This window comes from Euprymna scolopes, chromosome 12 (assembly GCF_053919585.1).
Source record: "Euprymna scolopes isolate OS-2025 chromosome 12, ASM5391958v1, whole genome shotgun sequence".
In the NCBI taxonomy this organism is placed as follows: Eukaryota; Metazoa; Mollusca; class Cephalopoda; order Sepiida; family Sepiolidae; genus Euprymna; species Euprymna scolopes.
In genome coordinates this window covers 111,371,560-111,383,872 of record NC_136493.1, presented here as the reverse complement: position 1 = coordinate 111,383,872, position 12,313 = coordinate 111,371,560, and the positions used below count along the sequence as shown (strand labels likewise).

At 34.0% G+C, this 12,313-nt stretch overlaps 1 protein-coding gene across 1 annotated transcript in view; it reads right to left on the bottom strand.

Annotated features, from left to right (window-relative positions):
* Positions 1-11,558, bottom strand: part of LOC145291453 (FUN14 domain-containing protein 1-like) — a 48,568-nt gene extending 37,010 nt beyond the window's left edge. Inside the window, exon 1 of the mRNA XM_080137312.1 lies at positions 11,252-11,558. The gene's annotated coding sequence lies outside the window, so the exon portion shown is untranslated. The remainder of the gene's footprint in view (positions 1-11,251) is intronic.
* Between the last annotated feature and the right edge of the window lie 755 nt (positions 11,559-12,313).

Genomic DNA, 12,313 nt, shown 5'->3' with positions numbered 1-12,313 from the left:
CTTAATAAATTAAAACACTACTTGTATAGAGCTACGTTCACTATCTTTACAGATCAGACCCCTAGAATATTTGTTGAACTCACCGATACAAAATAGGAAGATACAGACTTGGGCTTTAAGTATGGCTGGTTAGAATTGTACCATACAATAGCTGAAGGAGAAAGACAACATTTGTGCGGATCTTTTGTCACACTCTGTGGATTTGAGTCAAGACAATGGTGATCCTCCAGTAGAGATAGATAGATAGAAACTATCTAGTGAGAGCGATAAACTCTAATCTCTTTGAGCCGAAAGAGTATGCATCATATAAGGATGCTGAGGACTCATCGGTAAAGCACGAACAATCCACATTATCGAGTATAGAGTTAATTCGGGAACAGGAATATGATAAAGAAATTTTGGATTTAAAGATGCGAAGAACGGTAAAATGTTCAAAATGGAACAAAAGAAGTACATAGTAACGGATGAAGTCGTGTACTATTTGTCGCAACCTGACGACGAACCATTGACTAGATTATATGTACCGTCACATCTTAGAAAAAGAGTGTTATCCCAGTATCACGATGAGAATGGTCACATGGGCATGGAAACGACGTTTCACGCCATTAAACAAAAATATTTCTGACCTTGCTTATTTAAGGAGGTAAATGAATACATAAGTAAATGTATTCCATGCCAAACCAGAAATTTGAGAAAGCAACAACCTCAAATTGCAGGAATGCGATTTGCCTCCATTTCCTTTTTGCAAAATTGGCATTAGATGTTTCTGGGCCGTACCCAAAGACTCTTTTGGGTAACCAGTACATAGTAACATTCATAGATACGTATAGTGGTTGGCCGGAGGCTTTTGCGGCCCCTAATAAGAAAACAGAAACAGTGGTGCATCTATTAATTGACGAGATTTTTCCCAGGTTTGGGGCACCACTTCAGCTTTTAACAGATAACAAGCTCAAAAATATTAATAACGTGATGAAGACGTTAGAGGACCTTAATATTGTGTTGTTGTATCATAAAGGGGATCATGTATGATCGTCTAGTCAGAGTTAACGTTGTGTGATCATCTAGTTGTTCTGTCTATTTGTTCATATGGCGTTGTGTGTGTGTGTGTGTGTGGTAAATGTATTTTTCAACATACCTTCGCGCGTTGTCAATGTTGGTCCATTTGAATTCATCTCGTGTCTTAGAGGGAGACTGGTACCTGCTTTGAACGAAGATTCATTTCACTCCAAGACAAGAAATTGGTTTTATAGTTTTTATTCACTTTTCCAGATGTCTCGCAGAAGGATGGAAAGTGAATCTCTGGCCTGCGTGGTTTCTCTTTGTCTCATTTCTACACACATCAGCGCCCCCCCCCCAGTGAAGGGGAGGAGACGTCTGTGAAGCCGTCCGTCGCCTTCTAAGCCCAAACCAAATCTCTACGATTTAGCTAACCTGATCACGTGACTTACATGCAATCCGATCAGCTGATCCTGACTTACGGTCAACGTGTCTCAGCATAATTTACACACTCCCCCCTCTCTCTCTCGATCCATTCTCTAACATTAAGGTACATCATGTGACCACACCATTCTATCACTCTCAATGGGAAAATTGAAAGGTTCCATAGGATGATACATGCATGGGATATTTATATAAATCAAATGCTAGTGCCCGTCATGTGAGCAAAACAACAAAGTTCTCGCCATACTACTTAGTTTATAACAGAGATGTTATTCTGCCATTAGACAATATATTGAGACCTCATAAAGTATACTATGGTGATGAACATCACGAGATCGCTCTACAAGAAATGCATCAGACCTTCACTCTAGTTAGAAACAATATTAGAAAAGTTAAGAAAAAGATGATAGAAAATTCAGAGAAAAAGACAAAAACGGTAGAATGCAAGATTGGTGACTTAGTTTATTATAAAAACCACCAAAGAAGAGGAAAGTTAGAGGTATGCTGGAATCCGTATTATGTAGTTACAGAAAAAACAGGACCTGTCTCTTATAAAATTAAGGATCAATTAACGAGCTCTGTAACTCAGGGCAGCATCTATTGAGGAGTGGGGCGATTGTTTTTGTTTTAAGACATATCAACCCTTTTCAGGTTATTTAATGCTGAATCCAGTGATTTTGAAGAAAAATTTTTTTAATAGAATATTTTTTTAAGTCATTTTCTATTTAACTCATAGCTGCGACCCTAACATGTCTACCACCACGGGTCAGAGTGGACCTGGGAGCAATGGAAATTAAAGGGTGGCTCTACGCTCACCAAAGCCCGCAAGCTGGGGCCTCACTATCAGATATAGTTTAAGGTCATATCCAGGACCATTGAGGAGTGAGAGATCCCCACTACAGAAAGGCCATTGAGAAAAACTGCACTAGCCACTCTAGAGGTATCAAGTGATTCAGAGATCGATACTGGTTTTCCAGTGCACAAGTGTCGACATCAACGGGAGAATTCTGATGAAGAATTTAACATCCCGTTGACGGCGTGCCGCATTAACGCATAGTATGATGTCAGGAGATGTAAATACTATGACGGTGAGATTCAAAAACATTACAGACATGAGTGTCTACGAGGATAGAAACATTTCACATCTGACAAAAGAAAGAAGAGTTGATTATTAGGAATAGAGCAGCGGGTAGAAGAGTTGGTAGTAAATGGGAGAAAAGAGGATTTTAGGATGGGTTAAAAAAGTATTGTGTTTTTAAGTCGAATTACGTCACCCTCACACCATCCTAATATTTGAAAATAAGAATAAAAGCCTTTTCCGTGAGTCAGACAACGAATGACACTTAGGGAGGATAGTAGCAGCTTCTCATTTACATCAGAGTAGGTTGAAATGTTAAAGTAAGATTTAAAAAAAAAAAAAAAAAAATTAAGCAGAAACACACATAAGGCTATCGAGTGTCCTTTGCCATTGTTAATATAAAAAATTAGATGCCGTTACCACCAATGATCAAAGATCATGCATTGGAAGAGACATTGAAAATAAAAGAATAAATAAATATACTATGAAATTAATAGAAGAAAAAAAAATTGATTATATGTGGACTTGTGAGAAAAGAGATTCATGAAGATGAAAAAGATGATTTTCTCTTTTATCCGACTCTATGACTGTAAAATTCATTATAAAAAAAAAAAAAAGTTATTGTAAATGTTTAATTTTGAAGCAATGTTTTTTGTAAAACTTTTTGTTATAGCTACGGTGGAGGAGAGAGGGAGTGAAAATGTATCCATCATGTATACATTTCGAAAATAAAAATGAGAGGAGTGTTGAATAGTATATTCTGGGCAACGCCGGAATTATTGCTGGTTGTGTACAAATGCATATGGAGCTAGGTGCACACACGCAAATATTGTTGACAAGTCTTCAAACCAAGAAATGTCATCAAAAAAATCATAACAATTGGGAAGAATGTACAGAAACTTGGAATACAACATTCTTTAGTTGGGCAAGTTTTAAAAATGAAAATAATCATTTGGAATGTGGATTTGATTGACAATTCGGAGATGTGTTGGTAAACAAATGGCAGAGAAAAGAAAAAGACAGCGGAGGAAGCCGAGCTGTGTGATCAGTCGTCAATAAACCACTTCCCACTGAGCATAGTTCTCTCTCTTTCTCCCTTACTCCATAGCATATTGTGGAAGTATTATTGCAAGAATAAAATTGTCACTTTTTTTATATATATACTGACAGTGTTTGTTATATACATTCACTGAGCATTTTGGCACACGATTTATGAATGAATAGAACTGTAGCACACCGTAACATTAATATAAAACAACATATGAAGACTACAAAAATTTGTTAACAATCAACAATCTCATAAGACATTCATATCTTGCAAAATATCCAACTAGATATTTTAATCAAAAAGAAAAAGAATCTTTGTTCAAATGAGATTCTTGTCCTTGGAAACTTTACAGAAAACTATTATTTTCTTAAGAATATTGCATTCTGTACCCTATAGTGCATTAGTATAATTCTGATGGAACACTGAAGCATCTTTTACTGTTTTATTTATTATTTACTAGCCTGGGTGCCCGGCATTACCCGAATGTTTGAAGGTGTGTGTTAAGAAAAAAAAAAAAAAAAAAAGTGGTAGTAGGCAGGCAGGCTCGAGCCCGTACTGCAAAGGAAGAAAAGAATGTGAAAAAAAATAAACATGACGTTTTTGCCGTTGCCTCCATTACCAAACCGGAAGTGGCGAAGGTTTAAATTAAGGCTAGTCAATCGAAAATATTGTTGAAAAAAAGCAACCCCCTCCCTGTAGAACAGTGCTCAGTTGAGGGTGAAGGAATTAATGGTTTTAGCCAATTTTTTTATATTTGTCGTCTGAAGGGTCGTCTTCAAAACGATACCAATCTGGTGAAAATCCGTGGCTTCTGTTGAAAGTTTTAGGCAAACATACATACATACATACATACATTTAAACAGACAGGTGAGATTTATATTATAGATGATGACAACAGCCATGACACAGCATTTGTGTATCAAACCCAGATAATGACAGTTCATTACATTTGTGCATTACTAACGCATATCAATAAAATGACTTACTTCAGCAGTGTGGGTCAATATAATAATTATAAAATATATACAAATTATAAAGACTTTATGAGTTCATGCCCACATAAACAAAATTTGGAGATTGATGTATAGTGGGTTTTCTTTGCTACAAGCCATGGAATCAATAGAATCAGTGGTTCAGTAAAATGGCATGCAGCTAAACAGTCGCTTCAATATCCTCAAAATAATCAGATCCTGGATTATAAAGCCATGCTAGAAGTCTGCAATCAAGTTCTATGATATCAGTATGGAAGCTATGAAGGAAGCAAGAAAGTCTGGAGGCAGGAGTTGCCAGGAGATACAGTACCAGGATCCAGGAGGAGCCACCATTTTATCTCATTATCAATATGGAACATCGGTCATAAGCTGTCCAATGAGGATGAATCATATACCAACATCCACGACTTTAATTTACTATCAATTCTAGAGATTTTGCAGTATGTAACGTGCTTATAATTTTTTCTGGTAGATTGGCATCGTTAATTAAATTAATGTACCTATTTACTATGCCTCCCCACAGGACAGAGTTAGACACCAGGGTCGTTTTTTAACGTGGAGAAAAGGTACAAAAATAAAAATTGTCTCAGTCGTGAAGGACTCCTCCTCCACCGAAAGAGAACAAGAAATAGAAGTGCAGCACCCGAAGAACAGACACTACACCTTGATCTTGTCCCGAAGGCCAAGAACCAAATTAATGTAGAAGAAGGTGACGTAACGGTTAAGTCCACACATTCTCACGCATCACACAATTCTATTAGCCGCAAATTAACAATACATGGTGTGTTCCAATTTAGAGCATGCTTTGCATTTTTTCGTCAACAATATATACAAGAAGAACACACAAGAAAACTGTTGAAGAAAATGTGAAAGCGATTTCTGCATTCAAGCGATATAAAGAAAATATGTACATAATATTGTATGTTGGTTTTTCTTGTGAAGTTCGAGTTTATTCTAAATACTTGATCACTGTGGCACTTTTACTATTTAACTTTTACCTTCAAAAACTTATTTCAATATGATTTTTATAAGAATTTAATCATATCATTATTCTTCTTTATATTGGGGCACATGTGAAAAATCTGAAAATCGGATAAAAATCACATACGGCTTCATTTCTGAGCAAATCTGATGCCATTTTTAAATTCCTTCGGTAAAAAAATTACTCACCCAAATGAATTTTCAGGGTCACATGTTCCAAAATGAAAATATTCAAGAAAATGTGATTATTAAAACGTCACCCGGGCAACATCCTGAATGCTTTGTGTAAAACTTGTGTGTACTACAAGATCAAAGCGTCCTTGTTGTTCATTCCCATGACTCTCTGATGAATACAATTTGATCATTCCCATATTCAGCCAGTGCGAAACTTCAACTATGTTATCTTTGATGTTAGAAAATGAGGCCAATGTAATTTTTTTATTGCTATCATTTGTTTATTGTTCTGGTTAATTCTTGATTTGTTAAATATTTACTATTTATTTGTAAACTAGCCTGGGTGACCGGCATTGCCCGAGTGTTTGGAGGTGTGTGTTGAGCAAAAAAATAAATAAAATTTGTAGTAAGCAGGCAGGCTGAAACTCAACTGCAGAGGAAAAGAATGTAAAAAAAAACGTGATGTCTATGGTGTTGTACCCATCGCCAAACCGGAAGTGAAAAAGGTTTAAATTAAGGCTAGTCAATCAAAAAGAAGGGGTGACTTTCAAAAATATCTGCGAAAAAAGCGACCCCCTCCCTGTAGAAAAATGTCGAGTTGAGAATGAAGGAATTAATGTTTTTGACCAATTTTTTCGATATTTGTCGTCCGAAGGGTCGAGCTTCAAAACGATACCAATTTCTTGAAAATCCGTCCCCTCTGTTGAAAGATTTAGGCATATATACATACATACATTTAAACAGACAAGTGAGATTTATATTACAGATATTTGATATTTGTTTAAAACTGTCTGCCTCTGTTTACCTAGCTATCGAAGGGCTCCAATCTATTACATCAAGGCTCAAAAGCCACTTGAAAATAAGGATTAATGAGTGTTAGGTGGTCAGTGAGACAACACTATAATGATTGGTAGTGGAGGAAATTGGATAGAATTTGATTATTTAAGAGAATGGTCTTATTCTGAGAAAATATTTAATAATGACGAATTATAAAACTAAAATTTATGTGTCAGTGAGCAGTGACTGATTAAGCTGAGTAGAGGTTGTGGTTAAAATTGTAGTTACATTAAATTTCCTATTACAGATAGGACTGACCAGACATGACTAATATATAAAAAAAAATATAGGATGGTACTTAGTAAGGAACATCAGTATTTTGATTCATTTGGACTTATAAAATCCGTGTCCCATTCTGTTACCAAATTTTCTCTATTTTTCTTTTCTCACATCGACACACAAAATATTTTTTTACATTAGCGCTAAAAGAAAAATGTACTTTTTTTTTTTAATTATTATTAAAATGCACCCACACACTTATATTTTCACACGATTGATGACATTTATTGGATGTTTCTACCAATATTTTGTTTAATTTTCGCTTTTTGAGCGATTATAAGGGTCCTAGTTGCAGCCATGTTTTTAGTCTGTCGGTGTGTTTGAAACTAAAAAAAAAAAAAAAACGCTTAAAATAAATAAATAAAGATAAATATAAATAAATAAAATTGACCAAGTAGGTAGAAGAGTAACTTCTCTTGCTGTTGGTAAAACTTATTCGTTGTATATTTGTTTTTCGTCCTGTTTTTTTTTTTTTTTTTTTTTTGTTTTGTTTTTGCTTTTTTGTTCCGATATATTTCTTCGAATCTTTTTAGACAATGGCAATTTTTATTTTTTGTCTCAAACTATAGTGTCTCTTTGAAAAGGAGTGGGCTGGATTTCCCTCACATTAAAAATCGACCTTGCATCTCTTTGATAGAATAAAAACAATAACGCACAAAAAACAAACAAGTTATAGAGGTTCATATAGGAACAAGTAACGCCTACAATTCTACGTTATTTTGCCACCAAAAGCTATGAAAACTTTATATAAACTTTGTTTCTTATTGTTGCTGGAAAAACAAGTTGAAGTGGGGGGGAAAAAAATCATAGGTCAAAATATAACCTTCGTGTTGTTTTTTTTTTTTTTTTTTTGTACTTTAAAGAAGGACGATGAATACATTTGGTTTTTAAGGGGACGGGTTTTTTTTGGTTTTTTTGCTAATTGAATTTAGACATTTTGAAAATGTTTTACACTTTGTCGCATCATCACTGTCAACTGAAAAAAAAACGATTTTGGTATTTTGTCATATAAAGTAAAATAATGGTAAAATAAAGGCGCTTCTACAGAAGTGGGATGAGATTTTGTAGATAAATTGAGTTTTCTGATAAAAAAAACAAAAACGGTTTCTAATGATTTTTACAATGATAGCTTCCAAATTATGCAGTTGAAGGTACCTGAATATTACTGAAACAAAACAACTTTAATCGTGTTAGTAGATGAAAAATTACCGCCATCTCCTTAAAATCAAAACGGAAAATTACTTCCCTTTTGAACTCTATCTTACGATCGTTTTCATCAAATTCTATTTTTATTTTCTTTAATAATTTTCTACTTTATCGATTTTTGTAATTTTTTACATCTTAAAAATGCAAGGAATACGTAGAAAAACATTGTTTCCATGTGAAAAATCTTACGATTTCCGAAATTTCGTCCCAATAGTGTAGAAGGCCTAAATAAATATAACAAATGTTACCAACGGCAAGATAAGTTACTCTTCTACCTACCTGGGTAAATTTTTGGTGTCTTAACTTATTTTAAAACGTTTAAGTTAAAACACATGTAACGTCAAGTTAGAACAAGAAAAAAATGTCCTAGACTGTCATCTGGAGTTTCAATAATCGCTCAAAGATCGAAAATTATACAAAATATTGGTATCCACCCAATAAATGTCACCAATCGTGCGAAAATGTAATACTCTACCAGTATTCTGTTTACTTTTCGATTTTTGAGCGATTATCGCGACTAAAATGACTGTCTAATGTCGGCCTTTTTTTTTGTTTTGTTTTGTTTTTTGTTCTGATTTACTGGAATAATTTTGGTATTAGTGTAGATGGACTGCCTCAGTTACTCCCCCACCCCCAAAAAAGATTCTACTTTTTTTCCGGTTACATATGAACACTTGGAGCAAAAACTTTTGCATATAAATTTGAAATTATTAAATTATTAAAAAAAATTATTAATTTTCAGACCATTTATTATTAATTTTCAGACCAATGAAGGCCTTAATATCATACCATAAGAACTACTTGTCTGCGACAATTTTAAATGTGATATTCGTTCAAAACAGACCCGAATACCCCTAAAAATAAACTTTAACTGTAAGACTCAATTTTGTCTGCCATGGCAGTATGGTCCGTAAACTACACAAGTACTCAAATTTATCACTATAAGTCAGAGTGGCAAAATCATAAAACTACACGTAAAAGTAGATCCCCCCCACACACAATAAATAAACACAGAATTTATTTGATAGCAAAAAAAAAAGGTATTTTTTTAGATTAGGTCCATAATTTTCTTTTAAATGATACCTTTTAAAGGTTTTCGACTATGCTGAATACGAAAATCACATTGAAATTTTGCAGAAATAATTAGTTATCGAGATATAAAAAGTTGTATTATGCATTGTATTCTTTGGCGGCCATCTTTTTTACGCGCGTGCAGTCACTGCAGTGTCAGTGATAGATGAGTAGATTTGTTTATGGCGCACACGCGCGTAAAAAGATGGCCGCCAAAGAATACAATGCCTAATACAACATTTTATATCTCGATAACTACTTATTTCTGCAAAATTTCAATGCGATTCTCGTATTCAGCATAGTCGAAAAAAGTCATTTAAAAGAAAATTGTGGAGGTGGACCTAATCTGAAAATTTATTTACAAAAAAAAAAAAAAAAAAGCTTTAACTACCTAAAATGATCCAGAGATGGTGGTGGGGGATCATTTTACGTTAAATATATATGTAAAAATGTCACCATCCCCTCCCCTCACTGCCAAGTTGCTCAGGGTATTCATATTTGCACAAAAAAAAAAATGAAGATTAGGGTAATTGCAGGTACTCCATCTCTTTAATGAGATTCTACTGGTTTAGGCGATTACGTGTAAACACTGAAAAATTGAGGTGGGGGTGGGGGAGAAAAGCAAAATAGTTATTCGTTCTGTTCTATGCCTAAGAATTGAGTGAACAATGTAGAATATTATAGTTATTTTAAGGAGTGTTTCGCATACAAATTCAGTTTCCGAACATTTAAGTAGAAAATTATGAACTCGCGTTGTATCCTCTTGATGAAGATGGTGATTATATTTTTGTCGCTCTAGTTTTCATTTTAGGGTTTCGTGTGTTACTGGTACTTCTATAAAATTTGAACCGAACTGTTTTAATGGTCTGTTTGGTTCTTATACTGTAGAACATGATGAACTCGTGATGTGTACGTTATATAACATCACATAGTTTTTGCCCATCACATATAGGACAATCTTTTTTTATTTATTTATTTTTTTTTTCAAGGTTGCGATCATTTTGGAAATACAGAAAAATAGTTATTCGTTCTGTTCTATGCCTAAGAATTGAGTGAACAATGTAGAATATTATAGTAATCGAGAAAAAGGTGCGATGTAAATCGGTTATTTATTAGAATCCCTCCAGGCGCCAATTGAACAGGGATTGGCACCCAGACTTAGCTTCAATCGGGGTTTTTCAATGCCAAAAAGCCAAAATCGTTTCGAGAAAGCACTAAACTCCATTAAACGAAAATAAATAATCTATATATCTATAAAAGTGAACGTGTGTGTATAAATTTCCCTACGCAATAACTTTGTCAATTTTAAGTCTACAGACTCGAAATTTGATACACAGGGTACTGAGCTTTGGGAAAATCTTTATAATCCATTTTCGGCCAGAAATTTGGCTGTTAAGGGGTCAAAATTCAACGATTTGACCTTTGAGAACTCTACCAAACTCCTCCGCCAATTTTAGGTATAATCACTTGAAATTTTAGATATAGGTTCCTTGCACATGGATCTACCTTAATAACTTGATTTGAGCCCAAAACAATAAATGTTAAGGGGTCATAATAAGGGTCAAAGTTTAAAAAATTGAGCGCTTTTTTTTTTTTTTTTTTTTTTGCTCAACATGCACGGTGGAAATGCTAGTTAAATAAATAAAAATAAGAAAAACGGGACTGATTCTATAACAATAACATTGTCTATACATCTGAGTGTTTTTGTTTTTTTTTTGGGGGGGGGGGTTGTAGGAACCAGACTTTAATTTTGTGCTTTTCTTTTCGCCTGTTGTCGTAATTTGTTATCGGATTTTACCAATAACCATGAGGGCCGATTTATACAAGTACCTAAAATTGTTACATTTCTTAACATCGTAAAATTGTTGACATTATTATCGTCTTTATTCTTTAAACTTCTGCAGTTTAATGACCGTGCTATGTTTTAGATACGATTTCAAGATAAATTTAATTTCTACACTTTGTTTATCTAGGTGGCGAAGTAAGTACAGAATATTTAACAAGCCTCTTCTCCCCCATGTTAAGAATTGTTTTCTAAATAATAACATCATTATTTCAGCAAGGTCAGTAAACTGCAGGAGCATCGTTTTCTTTTTTTCCATAAAATAAACATACAAAACCGATAAATTAAATTAATATACTCACTTTTGTTTTTTCCTCTTTGTAAAGAAACTCAGAGTAAAAACGAAAAAGAGTGGAAATCCCTTGCGACTTCTCAACAGTTGCGTATTTAAAAACAGTCAGTTTTCATTATTTAAGACAATGAAAACATACTTTTTGAATCCACCGAAAGATTTGATTTCGAGATGTAACGACTGTGACTGGCGTACAAAATAAAAAGCTGGGAATTTTACCGATTTTAACAGCAAAATGAACAAAACAACTGCCCAGCAACAAAAAACGGTTCTTCTATTTGCGCATGTGCGACATCCGGTTACGACAGACCGGAAATGATGTTAAAATTGGACTGTCCGGTTTTAACGTCAGTTCCGCTCCATTAACAACAAAACATTCTTCGACTTCTAAAAACTACTGAAAAATCTTTATGATGTATGTAATCGTCACGGAACGGAAATGACATATTCCAAAAATTACGTCAACTGATCAAGTAATTTTATTTTTTATAAAATTATAAAACGATGTTAAGCGATTAATGTGACCTCGGTAGCATTTATAAGGCTTATCTCGTAAGTTTAATTACCGTGGACTTATCTGTTCTTATTTTTATCATGATGGCGACGCGAAGCAGTCCCTTTTTGCGTACTCATAAAATTTGATTTTCTTAGTTTAAAATAAAATTACTTGATCAATTTACATGATTTTTTGAATATGACATCTTTATTTCGTGATAGGTACGTACATAAATATTTTTCTGTAGTTTTTTGTTTTGTTTTTTTTTTTGTTTTTTTTTAATTAGACTGAATTCTAAATAAGAACCAAATCTTTTTTTTTGTCATAAACAAACGAGATAAACAAAATAGAACTAAAAACCGTGCCTAGGAAAATATAACTTGAATTCCTTTACGCTCACAAATAATATACAAATAATTAACACATGTCACAAACTTTGACAAATTTTACAATGATCTAAGAGTACTGTCGAAGATGTACAACTTCTGTGCTCGATGCAGTGACTCACTTCTGCAGGACCAGATTGTAGAAGGTGTCCATGGCCAGTTAACCAAGCAAGATCTTCTAAAAATACAG